Consider the following 7500-nt stretch of genomic DNA (forward strand, 5'->3'; position numbering starts at 1 on the left):
AGCTCCTGGTATTCCCAGGTGGTCTCCCATCCAAGTACTAACTAGGCCCAACACTGCATAGTTTCCAAGATCAGACGAGATTGGGCATGTCCAGTGTGGTTTGGCTGTAGGTGTTCTAAAACATTAACTTTAGACCTCAATTACTTCTTAACTCAAGTAAATTCATTGATAAGTTGAAAAAATTAAATTTAAAATGTAATAGAAAAGAATTTTATGGCAGTATAAAATTACCTACAGCACCTGGTATTCCCAGGTGGTCTCCCATCCAAGTATTAACCAGGCCCAACACTGCATAGCTTCCAAGATAAGACGAGATTGGGCATGTCCAGTGTGGATTGGCTGTAGGTGGTCAAAAACATTAACTTTAGACCTCTATTACTTCTTAACTCAAGTAAATTCATTGATAAGTTGAAAAAATTAAATGTAAAATGTAATAGAAAAGAATGTTATGGCAGTATAAAATTACCTACTGCACCTGGTTTTCCCAGGTGGTCTCCCATCCAAGTACTGACCATTCCCAACACTGCATAGCTTCCAAGATCAAACGACATTGGCCATGTCCAGTGTGGTTTGGCTATAGGTGCTGAAGAATATTAACTTTAGACCTCTTTTACTTCTTAACTCAAGTAAATTCATTGCTAAGTTGAAAAAATGAAATGTAAAATGTTATAGAAAAGAATGTTATGGCTATATAAAATTACCTACAGCACTTGGTATTCCCAGGTGGTCTCCCATCCAAGTACTAACCAGGCCCAACACTGCATAGCTTCCAAAATCAGACGAGATTGGGCATGTCCAGTGTGGTTTGGCTGTAGATGCTAAAAGCCTTAACTTTAGACATATTTTACTTCTTAACTCAAGTAAATTCATTGATAAGTTGAAAAAATTAAATGTAAAATGTAATAGAAAAGAATGTTATGGCAGTATAAAATTACCTACAGCACCTGGTATTCCCAGGTGGTCTCCCATCCAAGTACTGACCATGCCCAACACTGCAAAGCTTCAATATCAAATGACATTGGCCATGTCCAGTGTGGTTTGGCTATAGGTGTTGAAAAATATTAACTTTAGACGTCTTTTACTTCTTAACTCAAGTAAATTCATTGCTAAGTTGAAAAAATGTAATGTAAAATGTAATAGAAAAGAATGTTATGGCTATATAAAATTACCTACAGCACCAGGTATTCCCAGGTGGTCTCCCATCCAAGTACTAACCAGGCCCACCACTGCATAGCTTCCAAGATCAGACGAGATTGGGCATGTCCAGTGTGGTTTGGATATAGGTGCTAGAAACCTTAACTTTAGACCTCTTTTACTTCTTAACTCAAGTAAATTCATTGATAAGTTGAAAAAATTAAATGTAAAATGTAATAGAAAAGACTGTTATGGCAGTATAAAATTACCTACAGCACCTGGGATTCCTAGGTGGTGTCCCATCCAAGTACTAACCAGGTCCAACACTGCATAGCTTCCAAGATCAGACGAGATTGGGCATGTCCAGTGTGGTTTGGCTGTAGGTGCTCAAAAACATTAACTTTAGACCTCTTTTACTTCTTAACTCAAGGAAATTCATTGATAAGTTGAAAAATTAAATGTAAAATGTAATAGAAAAGAATGTTATGGCTGCATAAAATTACCTACAGCACCTGGTATTCCCAGGTGGTCTCCCATCCAAGTACTAACCAGGCCCAACACTGCATAGCTTCCAAGATCAGACGAGATTTGGCATGTCCAGTGTGGTTTGGCTGTAGGTGCTCAAAAACATTAACTTTAGACCTCTATTACTTCTTAACTCAAGTAAATTCATTGATAAGTTGAAAAAATTAAATTTAAAATGTAATAGAAAAGAATGTTATGGCACTATAAAATTACCTACAGCACCTGGTAATCCCAGGTGGTCTCCCATCCAAGTACTAACCAGGCCCAACACTGCATAGCTTCCAAGATAAGACGAGATCGGGCATGTCCAGTGTGGTTTGGCTGTAGGTACTCAAAAACATTAACTTTAGACCTCTTTTACTTCTTAACTCAAGTAAATTCATTGATAATTTGAAAAAATGAAATGTAAATGTAATAGAAAAGAATGTTTTGGTTGTCTAAAATTACCTACAGCACCTGGTATTCGCAGGTTGTCTCCCATCCAAGTACAAATGAGGCCCAACACTGCATAGCTTCCAAGATCAGACGAGATTGGGCATGTCCAGTGTGGTTTGGCTGTAGGTGCTCAAAAGCATTAAATTTAGACCTCTATTACTTCTTAACTCAAGTAAATTCATTGATAAGTTGAAAAAATTAAATGTAAAATGTAATAGAAAAGAATGTTATGGCAGTATAAAATTACCTACAGCTCCAGGTATTCCCAGGTGGTCTCCCATCCAAGTACTAACCAGGCCCAACACTGCATAGCTTCCAAGATCAGACGAGATTGGGCATGTCAACTGTGGTTTGGATGTAGGTGCTCAAAAGCGTTAAATTTAGACCACTTTTACTTCTTAACTCAAGTAAATTCATTGATAAGTTGAAAAAATTAAATGTAAAATGTAATAGAAAAGAATGTTATGGCAGTATAAAATTAACTACTGCAGCTGGTTTTCCCAGTTGGTCTCCCATCCAAGTACTGACCATGCCCAACACTGCATAGCTACCAAGATAAGACGAGATGGGGCATGTCCAGTGTGGATTGGCTGTAGGTGCTCAAAAGTATTAACTTTAGACCTCTTTTACTTCTTAACTCAAGTAAATTCAATGATAAGTTGAAAAATTAAATGTAAAATGTAATAGAAAAGAATGTTATGGCAGTATAAAATTACCTACAGCTTCTGGTATTCCCAGGTGGTCTCCCATCCAAGTACTAACCAGGCCCAACACTGCATAGCTTCCAAGATCAGACGAGATTGGGCATGTCCAGTGTGGTTTGGCTGTAGGTGTTCTAAAACATTAACTTTAGACCTCAATTACTTCTTAACTCAAGTAAATTCATTGATAAGTTGAAAAAATTAAATTTAAAATGTAATAGAAAAGAATGTTATGGCAGTATAAAATTACCTATAGCACCTGGTAATCCCTGGTGGTCTCCCCTCCGAGTACTAACCAGGCCCAACACTGCATAGCTTCCAAGTACAGACGAGATTGGGCATGTCCAGTGTGGTTTGGCTGTAGGTGCTCAAAAACATTAACTTTAGACCTCTTTTACTTCTTAACTCAAGTAAATTCAATGATAAGTTGAAAAATGAAATGTAAAATGAAATAGAAAAGAATGTTATGGCAGTATAAAATTACCTACAGCACCTGGTATTCCCAGGTGGTCGCCCATCCAAGTACTAACCAGGACCAACACTGCATAGCTTCCAAGATCAGACGAGATTGGGCATGTCCAGTGTGGTTTGGCTGTAGGTGCTCAAAACCATTAACTTTAGACCTCTTTTACTTCTTAACTCAAGTAAATTCATTGATAAGTTGAAAAAATTAAATGTAAAATGTAATAGAAAATAATGTTATGGCAGTATAAAATTACCTACAGCTCCAGGTATTCCCAGGTGGTCTCCCATCCAAGTACTAACCAGGCCCAACACTGCATAGCTTCCAAGATCAGACGAGATTGGGCATGTTCACTGTGGTTTGGATGTAGGTGCTCAAAAGCGTTAAATTTAGACCGCTTTTACTTCTTAACACAAGTAAATTCATTGATAATTTGAAAAAATTAAATGTAAAATGTAATAGAAAAGAATGTTATGGCAGTATAAAATTACCTACAGCACCTGGGATTCCTAGGTAGTCTCCCATCCAAGTACTAACCAGTCCCAACACTGCATAGCTTCCAAGATCAGATGAGATTGGGCATGTCCAGTGTGGTTTGGCTGTAGGTGCTCAAAAGCATTAACTTTAGACCTCTATTACTTCTTAACTCAAGTAAATTCATTGATAAGTTGAAAAAATTAAATGTAAAATGTAATAGAAAAGAATGTTATGGCAGTATAAAATTACCTACTGCAGCTGGTTTTCCCAGGTGGTCTCCCATCCAAGTACTGACCATGCCCAACACTGCATAGCTTCAAAGATAAGACAAGATGGGGCATGTCCAGTGTGGATTGGCTGTAGGTGCTCAAAAGTATTAACTTTAGACCTCTTTTACTTCTTAACTCAAGTAAATTCAATGATAAATTGAAAAATTAAATGTAAAATGTAATAGAAAAGAATGTTTTGGCAGTATAAAATTACCTACAGCTCCTGGTATTCCCAGGTGGTCTCCCATCCAAGTACTAACCAGGCCCAACACTGCATAGCTTCCAAGATCAGATGAGATTGGGCATGTCCAGTGTGGTTTGGCTGTAGGTGCTCAAAAACATTAACTTTAGACCTCTTTTACTTCTTTACCCAAGTAAATTCATTTATAAGTTGAAAAAATTAAATGTAAAATGTAATAGAAAAGAATGTTATGGCAGTATAAAATTAACTACAGAACCTGGGATTCCTAGGTAGTCTCCCATCCAAGTACAAACCAGTCCCAACACTGCATAGCTTCCAAGATCAGACGAGATTGGGCATGTCCAGTGTGGTTTTGCTGTAGGTGCTCAAAAACATTAACTTTAGACCTGTATTACTTCTTAACTCAAGTAAATTCATTGATAAGTTGAAAAAATTAAATTTAAAATATAATAGAAAAGAATGTTTTGGCACTATAAAATTACCTTCAGCACCTGGTAATCCCAGGTGGTCTCCCATCCAAGTACTAACCAGGCCCAACACTGCATAGCTTCCAAGTTAAGACGAGATTGGGCATGTCCAGTGTGGTTTGGCTGTAGGTGCTCAAAAACATTAACTTTAGACCTCTTTTACATCTTAACTCAAGTAAATTCAATGATAAGTTGAAAAATGAAATGTAAAATGTAATAGAAAAGAATGTTATGGCAGTATAAAATTACCTACAGCACCTGGTATTCCCAGGTGGTCTCCCATCCAAGTACTAACCAGGCCCAACACTGCATAGCTTCCAAGATCAGACGAGATTGGGCATGTCCAGTGTGGTTTGGCTGTAGGTGCTCAAAAACATTAACTTTAGACCTCTTTTACTTCTTAACTCAAGTAAATTCATTGATAAGTTGAAAAAATGAAATGTAAATGTAATAGAAAAGAATGTTTTGGTTGTCTAAAATTACCTACAGCACCTGGTATTCCCAGGTTGTCTCCCATCCAAGTACAAATGAGGCCCAACACTGCATAGCTTCCAAGATCAGACGAGATTGGGCATGTCCAGTGTGGTTTGGCTGTAGGTGCTCAAAAGCATTAAATTTAGACCTCTATTACTTCTTAACTCAAGTAAATTCATTGATAAGTTGAAAAAATTAAATGTAAAATGTAATAGAAAAGAATGTTATGGCAGTATAAAATTACCTACAGCTCCAGGTATTCCCAGGTGGTCTCCCATCCAAGTACTAACCAGGCCCAACACTGTATAGCTTCCAAGATCAGATGAGATTGGGCATGTCAACTGTGGTTTGGATGTAGGTGCTCAAAAGCGTTAAATTTAGACCACTTTTACTTCTTAACTCAAGTAAATTCATTGATAAGTTGAAAAAATTAAATGTAAAATGTAATAGAAAAGAATGTTATGGCAGTATAAAATTAACTACTGCAGCTGGTTTTCCCAGGTGGTCTCCCATCCAAGTACTGACCATGCCCAACACTGCATAGCTACCAAGATAAGACAAGATGGGGCATGTCCAGTGTGGATAGGCTGTAGGTGCTCAAAAGTATTAACTTTAGACCTCTTTTACTTCTTAACTCAAGTACATTCAATGATAAGTTGAAAAATTAAATGTAAAATGTAATAGAAAAGAATGTTATGGCAGTATAAAATTACCTACAGCTCCTGGTATTCCCAGGTGGTCTCCCATCCAAGTACTAACCAGGCCCAACACTGCATAGCTTCCAAGATCAGACGAGATTGGGCATGTCCAGTGTGGTTTGGCTGTAGGTGTTCTAAAACATTAACTTTAGACCTCAATTACTTCTTAACTCAAGTAAATTCATTGATAAGTTGAAAAAATTAAATTTAAAATGTAATAGAAAAGAATGTTATGGCAGTATAAAATTACCTATAGCACCTGGTAATCCCTGGTGGTCTCCCCTCCGAGTACTAACCAGGCCCAACACTGCATAGCTTCCAAGTACAGACGAGATTGGGCATGTCCAGTGTGGTTTGGCTGTAGGTGCTCAAAACCATTAACTTTAGACCTCTTTTACTTGTTAACTCAAGTAAATTCATTGATAAATTGAAAAAATTAAATGTAAAATGTAATAGAAAATAATGTTATGGCAGTATAAAATTACCTACAGCTCCAGGTATTCCCAGGTGGTCTCCCATCCAAGTACTAACCAGGCCCAACACTGCATAGCTTCCAAGATCAGACGAGATTGGGCATGTCCACTGTGGTTTGGATGTAGGTGCCCAAAAGCGTTAAATTTAGACCGCTTTTACTTCTTAACACAAGTAAATTCATTGATAATTTGAAAAAATTAAATGTAAAATGTAATAGAAAAGAATGTTATGGCAGTATAAAATTACCTACAGCACCTGGGATTCCTAGGTAGTCTCCCATCCAAGTACTAACCAGTCCCAACACTGCATAGCTTCCAAGATCAGACGAGATTGGGCATGTCCAGTGTGGTTTGGCTGTAGGTGCTCAAAAGCATTAACTTTAGACCTCTATTACTTCTTAACTCAAGTAAATTCATTGATAAGTTGAAAAAATTAAATGTAAAATGTAATAGAAAAGAATGTTATGGCAGTATATAATTACCTTTTGCAGCTGGTTTTCCCAGGTGGTCTCCCATCCAAATACTGACCATGCCCAACACTGCATAGCTTCAAAGATAAGACGAGATGGGGCATGTCCAGTGTGGATTGGCTGTAGGTGCTCAAAAGTATTAACTTTAGACCTCTTTTACTTCTTAACTCAAGAAAATTCAATGATAAATTGAAAAATTAAATGTAAAATGTAATAGAAAAGAATGTTTTGGCAGTACAAAATTACCTACAGCTCCTGGTATTCCCAGGTGGTCTCCCATCCAAGTACTAACCAGGCCCAACACTGCATAGCTTCCAAGATCAGACGAGATTGGGCATGTCCAGTGTGGTTTGGCTGTAGGTGCTCAAAAACATTAACTTTAGACCTCTTTTACTTCTTTACCCAAGTAAATTCATTTATAAGTTGAAAAAATTAAATGTAAAATGTAATAGAAAAGAATGTTATGGCAGTATAAAATTACCTACAGAACCTGGGATTCCTAGGTAGTCTCCCATCCAAGTACAAACCAGTCCCAACACTGCATAGCTCACAAGATCAGACGAGATTGGGCATGTCCAGTGTGGTTTTGCTGTAGGTGCTCAAAAACATTAACTTTAGACCTGTATTACTTCTTAACTCAAGTAAATTCATTGATAAGTTGAAAAAATTAAATTTAAAATATAATAGAAAAGAATGTTATGGCACTATAAAA

The 7500-nt window shown here is 37.2% G+C and overlaps 2 non-coding genes and 22 pseudogenes across 2 annotated transcripts; all 24 read right to left on the reverse strand.

Annotated features, from left to right (window-relative positions):
* Positions 1–112, reverse strand: part of LOC148471666 (5S ribosomal RNA) — a 119-nt pseudogene extending 7 nt beyond the window's left edge.
* A 116-nt stretch (positions 113–228) lies between these two features.
* LOC148471667 (5S ribosomal RNA) lies at positions 229–347 on the reverse strand (annotated as a pseudogene).
* A 351-nt stretch (positions 348–698) lies between these two features.
* LOC148471668 (5S ribosomal RNA) lies at positions 699–817 on the reverse strand (annotated as a pseudogene).
* Positions 818–1166: 349 nt separating this feature from the next.
* Positions 1167–1285, reverse strand: LOC148471669 (5S ribosomal RNA; annotated as a pseudogene).
* A 115-nt stretch (positions 1286–1400) lies between these two features.
* Positions 1401–1519, reverse strand: LOC148471670 (5S ribosomal RNA; annotated as a pseudogene).
* Positions 1520–1634: 115 nt separating this feature from the next.
* Positions 1635–1753, reverse strand: LOC148471671 (5S ribosomal RNA; annotated as a pseudogene).
* A 116-nt stretch (positions 1754–1869) lies between these two features.
* Positions 1870–1988, reverse strand: LOC148471672 (5S ribosomal RNA; annotated as a pseudogene).
* Positions 1989–2103: 115 nt separating this feature from the next.
* Positions 2104–2222, reverse strand: LOC148471673 (5S ribosomal RNA; annotated as a pseudogene).
* A 116-nt stretch (positions 2223–2338) lies between these two features.
* Positions 2339–2457, reverse strand: LOC148471674 (5S ribosomal RNA; annotated as a pseudogene).
* Positions 2458–2807: 350 nt separating this feature from the next.
* On the reverse strand, positions 2808–2926 carry LOC148471675 (5S ribosomal RNA; annotated as a pseudogene).
* Positions 2927–3042: 116 nt separating this feature from the next.
* LOC148471676 (5S ribosomal RNA) lies at positions 3043–3161 on the reverse strand (annotated as a pseudogene).
* A 115-nt stretch (positions 3162–3276) lies between these two features.
* LOC148471677 (5S ribosomal RNA) lies at positions 3277–3395 on the reverse strand (annotated as a pseudogene).
* Positions 3396–3511: 116 nt separating this feature from the next.
* On the reverse strand, positions 3512–3630 carry LOC148471678 (5S ribosomal RNA; annotated as a pseudogene).
* A 116-nt stretch (positions 3631–3746) lies between these two features.
* On the reverse strand, positions 3747–3865 carry LOC148471679 (5S ribosomal RNA; annotated as a pseudogene).
* Positions 3866–4215: 350 nt separating this feature from the next.
* On the reverse strand, positions 4216–4334 carry LOC148471680 (5S ribosomal RNA). Its single transcript, XR_015874046.1, has one exon. It is a non-coding gene; the product is annotated as a 5S ribosomal RNA (ribosomal RNA).
* Positions 4335–4685: 351 nt separating this feature from the next.
* On the reverse strand, positions 4686–4804 carry LOC148471681 (5S ribosomal RNA; annotated as a pseudogene).
* A 115-nt stretch (positions 4805–4919) lies between these two features.
* LOC148471682 (5S ribosomal RNA) lies at positions 4920–5038 on the reverse strand. The gene has a single exon (XR_015873254.1). It is a non-coding gene; the product is annotated as a 5S ribosomal RNA (ribosomal RNA).
* Positions 5039–5153: 115 nt separating this feature from the next.
* On the reverse strand, positions 5154–5272 carry LOC148471683 (5S ribosomal RNA; annotated as a pseudogene).
* A 116-nt stretch (positions 5273–5388) lies between these two features.
* Positions 5389–5507, reverse strand: LOC148471684 (5S ribosomal RNA; annotated as a pseudogene).
* A 350-nt stretch (positions 5508–5857) lies between these two features.
* LOC148471685 (5S ribosomal RNA) lies at positions 5858–5976 on the reverse strand (annotated as a pseudogene).
* Positions 5977–6092: 116 nt separating this feature from the next.
* Positions 6093–6211, reverse strand: LOC148471686 (5S ribosomal RNA; annotated as a pseudogene).
* A 116-nt stretch (positions 6212–6327) lies between these two features.
* Positions 6328–6446, reverse strand: LOC148471687 (5S ribosomal RNA; annotated as a pseudogene).
* Positions 6447–6562: 116 nt separating this feature from the next.
* On the reverse strand, positions 6563–6681 carry LOC148471688 (5S ribosomal RNA; annotated as a pseudogene).
* Positions 6682–7031: 350 nt separating this feature from the next.
* Positions 7032–7150, reverse strand: LOC148471689 (5S ribosomal RNA; annotated as a pseudogene).
* Positions 7151–7500: the final 350 nt, after the last annotated feature.

Source organism: Taudactylus pleione, unplaced genomic scaffold (assembly GCF_031769625.1).
Source record: "Taudactylus pleione unplaced genomic scaffold, aTauple2 ptg000967l, whole genome shotgun sequence".
NCBI classification, from domain to species: domain Eukaryota; kingdom Metazoa; phylum Chordata; class Amphibia; order Anura; family Myobatrachidae; genus Taudactylus; species Taudactylus pleione.